Source organism: Macaca nemestrina, chromosome 11, assembly GCF_043159975.1.
Source record: "Macaca nemestrina isolate mMacNem1 chromosome 11, mMacNem.hap1, whole genome shotgun sequence".
NCBI lineage: Eukaryota > Metazoa > Chordata > Mammalia > Primates > Cercopithecidae > Macaca > Macaca nemestrina.
The window spans coordinates 61,665,350-61,677,714 of NC_092135.1; the positions used below are offsets into that span (position 1 = coordinate 61,665,350).

The 12,365-nt window shown below is 38.6% G+C and overlaps 1 long non-coding RNA gene across 1 annotated transcript; it reads right to left on the reverse strand.

The window, feature by feature from the left end:
- Positions 1 to 8,328: 8,328 nt before the first annotated feature.
- On the reverse strand, positions 8,329 to 11,557 carry LOC105483324 (uncharacterized). The gene is made up of 3 exons (XR_988190.2): positions 11,421 to 11,557; positions 10,205 to 10,246; positions 8,329 to 8,791 (listed from the first exon to the last, which is right to left on the reverse strand). It is a non-coding gene; the product is annotated as an uncharacterized lncRNA (long non-coding RNA).
- Between the last annotated feature and the right edge of the window lie 808 nt (positions 11,558 to 12,365).

Here is a 12,365-nt window from a genome sequence, read left to right on the forward strand (position 1 = left end):
GGGTGGGCCTCATCCAATCAGTTGAAGGCTTGAATAGAACAAAAAAGCTGAGCCTCTCGTGAGGAAGACTATTCTTTTGTGACCACCTTCAAATGAGGACATTGTTTTTTTCTGCCTTTGGACTCAACCTGAAACATAGCACTTCTTAGGTCTTGAGCCTGTCAGCCTTTGGACTACAGCTACACCATCATCTCTCCTGGTGTGTAGGCCCATGGACTCTGAATGGATTTACACCATCAGCATCCAGGGTCTCTAGTTTACTGACTGCAGATCTTGAGACTTGTCAGTATCCATAACCTCACAAACCAATCCCTCATAATAAACTTCTGCTGTCTATACATACTTTCTATTGGGTGTGTTTCTCTGCAGAACCCTGACTAATACAGGGAATGGGTCCCTAGGAGTCTGAACATTGCTTTATATCCTCTGAATAATAAGCTGATCATTAACTAGTTTTGTTACCCAAAGAGGTAAGCTGCTGTATTTTCTCTTCAATCTTTTGTGTATGGTTTTACTTGCTGCTAAAAGAGTGATGATTTTCTCCACCGACTTCTTGTTAGAGTGGCACTAATTGTAAGTGTGACTAGAAATGGCATTGCAGGGCATATCCAATGTTCCTATCTTTGCCTTGCGAAGCTACTTTGAATTAAACTGTGTAAGAAAAATGAAATTAAAAAGATTTTTGAAATACCTTTTGATTGAGAAATAAGAAATTGGGAAATATGACAACCAACCTTGTAACTACTTTCTGTCATTTTTCCTCCCAAAATCTGTTCAGCGAAAATTCATATTCTTTTCTGTTTTCTAGGCTTTACTTTTTTTGTTTGTTTGTTTTTGTTTTTTTTTGAGATGGAGTCTTGCTCTGTCGCCCAGGCTGGAGTGCAATGGCGCAGTCTCGACTCACTGCAACCTCCACCTCCCGGGTTCGAGAAATTCTCCTGCCTCAGCCTCCCGGGTAGCTGAGATTACAGGCACATGCCACCGTGCCCGGCTAAATTTTGTACTTTTAGTAGAGACAGAGTTTCACTATGTTGGTCAGGCTGGTCTCAAACTCCTGACTTCGTGATCCACCCACCTCGGCCTCCCAAAGTGCTGGCATTACAGGTGTGAGCCACCCATCCGGCGCAACTGAGATAGGCTTTTCTTATAGAAACATCCAGAGAGTTCTTGTGAGGCAGAAAAGCTAAGGGATGTGAGTGAAATGTGCTTTGAATAACTTTATCCTGATGACAAAGGGAATACAAGATAAAGCATTACCTTTTTAAAGAATCGCTTTCCTAAATTCGTTTATTTATTCATTCATTTCACAAATATATATTGAGCACCTACGATGTGCCAGGCATTATTCTTAGCACGAGGGACACAATAGAGAAGAAAAAATGGCAATAATATCTGCCCCGTGGAGTTTACATTACAGTGGGGCAAAAATGGCAATCAAAAAAATCAGTTAGTCAAATACACGGTATTGAGATACAACCATATTTACGATTGGAACATTTTCCCTTAAATTTAGCCTTGTTAGTTACTATGTATAATTTTAGCATAGTTGATTATTACAAAGTTTCTTTTTCTTTCTGTCCTTAAATAATCTTGCCACTCAATTCTATTCCATCCTATTTAAACGTGTAGGAATCCATTGACTTCTCAGAGCGTTAGGTGCCATAACAGGTGTTATGAGATTTACGAAAAAACAAAGAAAGTAATATGTTCTCTGCCTTCGGAGAATTTTCAATCAATGGAAAGTTAGGTTTTGCAGAATAGCATGTACAAAAGACAAAATATTCTGAAGTAATATGAGGTCAGGGGAGCTTAAAAGGATGAACACAAATGCCTACCATGTAAAGGAAGGTGCCAATGGAGTTTACATTGATCAGCCTTAGAATTCTAGAATGAAAGATTCTGGAATAAAGAAAGGAGACGATATCAAACTATAAGTAAAAGAAATAACAGATGGTGTGAATTACTGATGAGCCGTAAAGTTCTGGAATGAAAGATTCTGGAATAAAGAAAGAGACTATATCAAAGTGTAAGTAAGAGAAACAACAAAAGGTGTGAATGACTATTGTATATTGGGGAGGATGGAGAAATCTAACTAGTAATTTATGGTGCATTATCGGGGTAAGCCTGGACTAAGGAGAAATTGAACTTCTGAGAGTTTTGAATTCAAGCTGAACATGTTGAGTTTGACTCAATATATTTCCAAGAATTTATTTTGACAAAACCCTTGTGGCTCTTCTAGTTGTGTGTGTGTTCGCAGTGGTGTGAGTGGAAAAGACAACTTACACACAGACTCAAAGGGTTTTTTCTATTCTCTCACTCAATAATAATCAACACAGAAGATGTCTGTGGCCAAACGTACGGGGTTCCTCCCCACACACTAAGCAAGCAATCAGTTCTGCAGTGGACACCAGCTGGTATCCTCCAATTCAATTCAACTCTGAGGCTATCTACCTGAAGATAGCCTCAGAAACCACAAGTAGAGGGCCAGTTCCACAGGACTGCCCCCTCCTTCCCATCCATCACAAGTCTGGGCCTCCAGAACTTCTTACCAAATGGCTACAAGTTGGGATTCCTATGAGCTCCTCTTTTGGGTTCGATTAATTTGCTACATAGGTCATAGAACTCAGGGAAATCCTTACTTAGGTTTACCCATTTATTACAAATATTATTTTAAAGGATATAAACAGCCAGGTGAAGAGATACATAGGGCCACATTTGGAAGTGCTCCTACGTAGGAGCTTCTGTGCCCAAGGAGCTGGGATGTGCCAGTCTCCTGACACGTGGATAAATTATTGTTCACCTTCCAGTAAGCCTCCACATGTTCAGCTATCCGGAAGCTCTCCAAACCCTTTTGAATTTTTGTGGAGGCTTCATTACTAGGCATGATCGATGAAATAATTGGCCACTGGTGATAAATTTAACTTTAGTCCCTCTACCCTCCCTAGAGGTTGGGTCATGGGGCTGAGTCCCAAGCTTCTAATCCTGCCTTGGTCATTCAGGTGATGAGCCTCCATCCCGATGCCACCTAGGGGCTGCCAGTTGTCAGTCATGATGATACAAAAAGACATTGCCATGGAAGTTCTAAGGATTTTAGGAGTTGTATGCCAGGAAATAGGGTGATAGAACAACTATGTATTTCAAAATATCACAGATGGGGAGTAAGTTGAAGGGTTCTATTAAATATTTGTCAAGGAAAGAAAATTAGTATAAAAAAAGTGTCTTAGAATTGGGCTTCAGTTTCAAGTGATAAAACTGATATTTGTGAATTGATATGCCTTTCCCAGTTCCTCCAGACAAATTTTGAATTCAAGATCTTAATAGTAGCTCAGTGGAATTGACCTAAGGAAGCAACCTAAGGGTTCAAAGAGAATAACTCAAGGAATATGGTTTGCTCAACAAAATTTACATTCAATTCAGCAAGTATTTGTTGAGCACCCCTTCCGTACTTACATTTCACTGAGTGCTATGAGATAAAAAAGATAACATGTAACACTTGGCTCTTGCTTCATTCATTATTCAACACTTATTTACTGAGCAACTTCTATGTGCTAAAGACTAGTCCTCTATTAGGTCTTGAAAGTATCTTGTGATATTTCCTTAATAAATATCCTTTGCAGATAATCATACTCTGCCTTCCCATCCCCATTTCAGAATTTTAGGTACCATATGAAACAGAATCAGATTTTCCCATTTATAGTTAGGTTGAACAAATAACATGAGAAACCAGTGCTTCTGCCAATGAAGCCAAAGAAATTTAGCTCCACTACAGATCATACCAAACTACTCTTGAAGGTCTTGCTTTGGAGGGTGATACATCTCTGCCTTTTTCCTGAGGGGTCACTTTTCTAGCATCTCACCGCTGTTCACTTTAAGTTTATTCATTGTGGACATGGAGATAGTTAAATGAATTTCACAATTTTTCCAAAAGCTGATAAGATGTCAAATCTTAGCTTTTATGTTTAATGTTTTCTGTAGAAATAAGGGATGTGAAGGACGTCTTCAAGGAGAACTACAAACCACTGCTCAATGAAATAAAAGAGGACACAAACAAAGGGAAGAACATTCCATGCTCATGGATAGGAAGAATCAATATTGTGAAAATGGCCACACTGCCCAAGGTAATTTATAGATTCAATGCCATCCCCGTCAAGTTACCAATGACTTTCTTCACAAAATTGGAAAAAAACTACTTTAAAGTTCATATGGAACCAAAAAAGAGCCCACATTGCCAAGACAATCCTAAGCCAAAAGAACAAAACTGTAGGCATCACACTACCTGACTTCAAACTATACTACAAGGCTACAGTAACCAAAACAGCATGGTACTGGTACCAAAACAGAGATATGACCAATGGAACAGAACAGAGCCCTCAGAAATAATACCACACATCTACAACCATCTGATCTTTGACAAACCTGACAAAAACAAGGAATGGGGAAAGGATTCCCTATTTAATAAATGGTGCTGGGAAAACTGGCTAGCCATATGTAGAAAGCTGAAACTAGATCCCTTCCTTATACCTTATATAAAAATTAATTCAAGATGGATTAAAGACTTAAATGTTAGACCTAAAACCATAAAAACCCTAGAAGAAAAACCTAGGCAATACCATTCAGGACATAAGCATGGGCAAGGACTTCATGACTAAAATACCAAAAGCAATGGCAACAAAAGCCAAACTTGACAAATGGGATCTAATTAAACTAAAGAGCTTCTGCACAGCAAAAGAAACTACCATCAGAGTGAACAAACAACCTAGAGAATGTGAGAAAATTTTTGCAATCTACTCATCTGGCAAAGGGCTAATATTCAGAACCTACAAAGAACTCAAACAAATTTACAAGAAAAAAACAAACAACCCCATCAAAAAGTGGGCAAAGGATATGAACAGACACTTCGCAAAAGAAGACATTTATGCAGCCAACAGACACATGAAAAAATGCTCATCATCACTCGCCGTCAGAGAAATGCAAATCAAAACCACAATGAGATACCATCTCACACCAGTTAGAATGGCGATCATTAAAAAGTCAGGAAATAACGGGTGCTGGAGAGGATGTGGAGAAATAGGAACACTTTTACACTGTTGGTGGGACTGTAAACTAGTTCAATCATTGTGGAAGAGACAGTGTGGCGATTCCTCAAGGATCTAGAAGTAGAAACACCATTTGACCCAGCCATCCCATTACTGGGTATATACCAAAAGGATTATAAATCATGCTGCTATAAAGACACATGCACACATATGTTTATTGTGGCGCTATTTACAATAGCAAAGACTTGGAATCAACCCAAATGTCCATCAATGACAGACTGGATTAAGAAAATGTGGCACATATATACCATGGAATGCTACGCAGCCATAAAAAAAGGATGAGTTCATGTCCTTTGTAGGGACATGGAGGCAGCTGGAAACCATCGTTCTCAGCAAACTATCGCAAGAACAGAAAACCAAACACTGCATGTTCTCACTCATAGGTGGGAATTGAACAATGAGAACACTTAGACACAGGGTGGGGAATATCCCACACCAGGGCCTGTCATGGGGTGGGGGTAGGGGGGAGGGATAGCATTAGGAGATATACCTAATGTAAATGATGAGTTAATGGGTGCAGCACACCAACATGGGACATGTATACATATGTAACAAACCTGCACGTTGTGCACATGTACCCTAGAACTTAAAGCATATATAAAAAAAGAAATGTCGTCTTATGTATGTCAAAATTGTAATAAATATACAACCAAACGAACAAAGGAAAGCATCGAGAGAATAGTAGAATACTTACAAATACTAATTGTGAAGGTGAAAGGTAGTGGAATTTGAGAAGGAATAAGATGAATTTGACTGGTAGATTTTCTCTATACATATTGAATATGTGCTGAATTAAAACTTAATCAATGTCTACTACACTTTCCATCTACTAGATCTTGTGTTAGGTACTTTCTTATACATTATCTTGTTAAGTTCTTCCAGGAAACTTGTGAAATAATTTAGTACTATATTTATTTTGTAGTTGCAGAGAAATATACATTTAAAAAGTTAACTGAGTCATCAACTAGTTACTGGCAGTAGTTTGGTGGAAAGAACACAGTTGTCCTGTCACAATGATTGGAGAATGAAAATTTTAAGAAAGTAAAAATAAACCTGAGATTTCAGTATACTTCGTTATAATAAAGAAGGAATTCACAGCTGCACAAATTGTCAGAACACATTGTTTTTACTCTTATCATGTATTTTAATTGAAGCTATACTGCATTAATTGAAAATTGATTGTGAAAACCATATGATTGATTAGCATCATCCTAAACCTAAGTGAAAAAGCCAAATAAAGAGGAATTAACTATGTAAAATATTTATGCTGTCATAAGGAGCATTTAACATATCTGGCCCAGTAACCTGTTCAGTTAGAGGCTGTCAAAGTACTTGCTAATGATTGACTTTGTATCAGGTAAAATAATACGGCAAGTCTCTTACTACAAAAAAAAAATCTTGAGGCAACAGTAATTCAGTGTTTTCTTGGACTTCGTGTTATAGATTGTGCAACAGTGAAAATACCTTTCTTTGCCATTCTTAGGCAGTTGAGGTAAAGGTAAAAGAATTTTAAGGCTAAAACTGACTACCCATGGCAAGAGCTGCTTAGCCAAATAATTTATAGGGAACATGTGATGGTTTCCAGGAGTGACATGCGTCATCTTCCCACATGAAACTATGTAGAATGTAATTTTACAGTTGGGTAAATTCTCAAGGCAGGGCACAAAGATCTGGCTGTGGGATGCCCATTAATGTCAGAAGGAGTCAAGGGGCTGTATTCCTCATGCCCCTCTTAGAGAATGCACCTGTGTCAGCCTGCTGTGAGAGGAGTCTATTCCTTTTCTGGAAATTCTGATGGCCAATGTTAACCAATATCATGTTGTGGATGTTTATATGACTTTACATTGGTTCTTAGGATTGTCTATGAATAATCACAGTGTGAAAATGAAAAAGTCATCTATTTTTATTCAAATTTTTAAATTTAAATTTTAGATTTTTGTGGTTACATAGTAGTTGTATATATTTTGGGGGTAGTTGTATACATTTTTGGGGTACATCATACATTTTTATCCAATATAATTCTAGACTTTTTTTTATTATGAAAAGGCCACTGTGAGCAAATGTAATATTATGTGAACTAGAAGTCATATAATAGAACATCTTTGCAAATGAAGAAAAAATATTGCAATATGGTGATATGTAATTATAATACTTACAAAATCATGATCAATATGGTTTCAGTCCTATAAGAGCATTATATTAATAGTTAAGAAAGCAAAGTCCATGTGATAATGGACAATCCCAGTATCTCAAGTCTTTACTTCTATTTCTTCCACACGAGGAAAGTGGCATATAAGTACTTGCAATATTTGTTAAAATGCCCAGTTTTTCTTTTTTAACAATGTATTACCCTTACATACTTGAGCAAGCTCTAAACTGCTGCCCTCTAAATGTTCCCCACCTACTCCTGAATATTTTTTGTTGTATTTACTTTCTTTCTTTCCATTCTTCTTCAAAAAGTCTAGAACCAGCCTGGTGAGGCTAAATCTGCATTGGAGAGATGTGTTGGGCAGGTAACTGAGAAGGCTGTGCTGTGATCCTCTTCAGAAGAATGTAAACACAATGTAGTTATTGACTCAGAATCAATAGTGCATAATATCAGAGATTTTAAGAAGCACTTTTTGGATATCTATTCATTTACTTATTTGTACAATATGTACTTTTTAAAGCTCCCACCAAGTACAATGGATGACAGAGGATACAAAAATAAATAATATACAGAGATACAGTTTTGACCATCACAGGGAAGTTAAACATCTAGATGACAGAAATGTTCTATAATTCTCTGTAACATTCATTAGTATACTGTGTTATAGTAGCCACTAGCCACATGTAGTTATTGAGCACCTGAAATGTGGCCAGTGTAACTGAATAATTTAGTTTCAAATAAAGTTTAATTTTAGTTCATTTACATTTACATTTGAATAGTCACAAATTTAAATTTGAATAGTTACCATACTGGGCAGAGCAAATTTGAAAAATCCCAAAAATTCAGCTTGTGATGTTAAGTACCAATAATTTCAAAATGGGGTTAATGCTATGAGATGAGCGCAAACAAAATTCTTTAAGGCTCAGTAAGGTGAAATATCTCCACTGAGAAAAATTTAAAACAAATATTTGATGTTGATTTGAAAGATGTAAGCAGTGTCATTTACGTAGAACAATTAATTTTATGGAGAAGTTTAAGGGAAACACCTGCTACATGTCAGATATTTTATACACATGCTTTTATTTAATTCTCACAGCTGGGAAATGTTGTCACCACTGAATAATTGATGGATTTGGAGCTGCAGTGTTAATGACCATACCCAGATTCACCTGGCTAGTAACTGGTGACTAGATTTGAACTCAGGTCTTCCTGACTCCAGATCTCAGGTGTGTTCCACTTTGCTAGGCTGATGAGGGAGTGAGACGAGAATCAAATGTGATTTCAGGGTACAACACAGGATAACATGAAGGGTGGTGGTGCCATGACCAGAAGTGGGTGAGTCAGGCAGAGAGTTAGTTTGGAGTTGCTGAAGGGATGCATAGACTAGTTAGAGGGGAGGAGAACAATGAAGATTTGAAATTTGGAAGCCAACTGCCAGCTCTGATAATTGCCATTCGAGTGGTGGTTGGGTCTTCAAAGGAGAGAATGCATCCACAAGGTAAGGGGCTTACAATAAAATTCTGGGAAACATGTCCTTTTTTCAGGCCTAGAAAGAGAAGAGGAGCCGATAAAAGCATCAGTGAAGTGGTTAGAGATGTAGGAAGAATAATATCAAGGTGGTGGTCACTAGTGTCAAATACTACAGAAAGAACAAAGATGGTGATGAGGAAATCATTAGTTTCCTGATGGGAAGCTTAGTGACCTTGAAGAGAGACAGAACACGACGACTTAGGAACCCTCAGCTTTCTAAAATTTGTACTTTCCAAAGGCCCTTCTCTGTGTTTCTGGGCCTTTGCTCTCATACATACCAGCTGTTTTTTCAAAATTCTTAGATAAGATCTGAGTCCTTTAAAACGTAAACCTTACAGTTTTCATGAGGTTCTATAACTACTTTCCTCCTTATCTCTAAAACCCAGTTCTCTGCCTAGGACTTAGTGTCCCTTAATAAACATTAGTAGGATGCATAATGAGACTAGAGAATGGGATATTCTTTCGTGCCTATTTTAGTATTTTGGTTATTTTCATTAATATTAGATTATTCATTAATTATTGAACTCCTAGGCACTAAGTATTATTGGTAATACAGAGCAAATCTGACAATGTGAGATCTTATCCTGTTCCCAAATAATTTGTAGTCTATGTGGAGGAGAGGATGAGACAAACACACCCAAGCTTATTAAGTACTACATTGTATGAAACGCAGCACTGAGAGACATTCGGCATGCGGTGGCCAGTCAAACTAGTTTTTTAAGATATTGAACAACTTTCCCCCACCGTGAACTTTCCTGGCACCTATTCTCTTTCTGGGGATCCCAGGACATCCCCCTGTTCCAGCAATTGAAAGAGTAAGGGCTGGCAAACAAGGGCCTGTAGAACTCTGTCCTTGCAGTACAGCCAGTATTCATTCTTGATTGTATGGGTTTCCTGCCATCTCAACTGCTGAATATTTTGAATATCACACTTGCAAGTGCATATTATAAAGACTATATTATAAAGATTATCTGAATAAAGTCAGTCTTAGAAAGTCAGGTAAAACAAATGACAAAGGAAGTAGTGGTGATGCTAATTTCTTTGGGTAAAAGTGATTATTAATTATAGATTAATATTAATAACATTAATATAATTAATATTAATTATAGATTAATAATTATAGATCACATATTAATAACAGATATGTGAGTGCACCTATATTTGATACGGTAATACTTGGAGTATAGCATGCAACTGCTCAGTACACAATGGATGGCTAGTCTAGCCCTGACTTTGCTGTTGTGGGGACTCAGAAACCAATACCCCAGAATATGATGCTTTGTACATGCCGAACAGAAGAAGAGGCCTCAAGGTCTCTCTGGCGTCCCCTCTGCCCCATCACCATCTCTCCCTAAGCACAGGTAAAATTGTTCTCTGAAATTCCCTTATCTGTCTAAAGTCCAGACTTCCTAAAGAAAAAAACAATTACCTCTGGTTTCTTCCCTGAGTTTTCATTGATTGAACCCATATCCTAGGAAGGAAGACAGAAGCGTATCAACACACCTGGAAAGACTTTTGGCATAAACCATCATCCGCTCTACGATCCCAACAGACTTTGCCCCAGACCACTGATTTCCCTTAAACATCATTTATGATTCCCCTAACGTCATCCACCCATCCCCATTTCCCCTTCCTCTAAGAAGTAGGATATGTGGGTCTCTATACCCCACTGGAAACTGCGTAATGACTCTTTTTCTCCCTATTCACTTGGTAGTAATACATTTGTAAAGCCTTTTCTCTTACTAATCTGCCTTATTGTGAGTCGATTATGCAGTTAACCTTCAGAGGGTGAAGGGGAAGTTCCTTTGGCCCCAACACTCTTAATTAGCTTTATGGCCTTGGTTAAGTCACTTTACCTCCTAGGTTTATTTTATTTGTTTGTGAAATAAATTGCCTGAAAAATTGTATCAGTTAGAATGCTTTTGGCTGCAGGTATCAGATAAATTTTATTCAACTGGCGCAGGAACCAATGGCTTATAGCATACAAAAAGAAGTCTATCGGCAGGGCACTCTTCAGGCAGGATAAATGAAGACCCTGGCTCTTCAAAATTCTCTTGGCTCTACCCTCTCTAGGCGTGGACTTCATTCTCAATGCTAGGGGAACAAGAGGGACACTGCTTTCTTGTGTCTTTTTTAAAAATTTATTTTATTTTTTTGAGACAGAGTCTCGCTCCGTCGCCCAGGCTGGAGTGCAGTGGCCGGATCTCAGCTCACTGCAAGCTCCGCCTCCCGGGTTTACGCCATTTTCCGGGTTTACGCCATTTTCCGGGTTCACGCCATTTTCTGGGTTCACGCCATTTTCCGGGTTCACGCCATTTTCCGGGTTCACGCCATTCTCCTGCCTCAGCCTCCCGAGTAGCTGGGACTACAGGCGCCCGCCACCTCGCGCGGCTAATTTTTTGTATTTTTAGTAGAGACGGAGTTTCACCGTGTCAGCCAGGATGGTCTCGATTTCCTGACCTCGTGATCCGCCCGTCTAGGCCTCCCAGAGTGCTGGAATTACAGGCGTGAGCCACCGCGCCCGGCCTCTAGGTCTTTTTTAAGAGTGAAGAATACCCCTAATAGTACTAATAGTTCCAGGGATCATGAGAGTAACTTCCATATTAACTAGATTGCGTTGTTCTGGTTTTTGTTTCATCAACAACCTGCGGAGTGCTGAGAAGAGTCCCTGGTAAGATAGAGCATTTGTTGTGGCTACTACTGAGGGGGTCTGGTGCACTGCGGGAGAGATTCAACTGTTAGAATTCCTCCAGACAGGTGGGCCTGTTGGCACGCACCGCAAAATAAGTGAGCTGTTCTCAGCCAGTCACATTGGCCCACTGTATTCCCAAAGAAGGACAAATTCAGAAAAGATTAGTGAAGGTGTTAAAGAAGCGAGGAAAAGAAATCAGCTGACTAGCCCATACTGTTTCCTTAGTTTCTTTCCCCTGGACATTGTGACTGTATTTGCTGGTTTGTGTCCTGACTCCGGCCTGATTTATTTCTGACCCTAACCTGTGTCTTATCATCTTAGATTTATGGAAAAGTTTTCTCATTAACTAAAATACTGACTTTCCAAACAAGCTTCAGCTCCTCTATTATCTGCAGCTGGTAATGAATGCATAGGCCAGCTCAGGCTTAAATGAGCCTCTGTCATCCCTGCGGGATGAATTTAGCGGCAAGCATAAAGCAGTTGCTCACTAAAGGCTTCTTGAACTGATACTCTCCCACCAGAATATGTCTACATCCTCTATCAGATGTGTACTCTTGTGAGTGTGCCCTGTGTTCAGCTTGCTACAGACACATGGATATTTGAACAGTTTTTCACAGGATATATTTCAGTTTGAGAACAAATGTTTTACTATGCAGTAATTGAAGGTTCTTTCCATTTTTTATTATTGTCCTGAAATCTGATTATTGACTGTTGACTTCACTATAGATCACAAATTTATAGCTGAAAAAAGAATTATGATATTGTAAAGTAAGGGAAAAAGGCCTTCTAAACTATCCTGGAAAGAGTCAGCCTCATATGACCCTTGGATGGCTTTCAAATCTTGAAATATTTTTCCTCATTTTATCCCTTGTTTTGGATTGAGGGTTTTGTTTCTTTG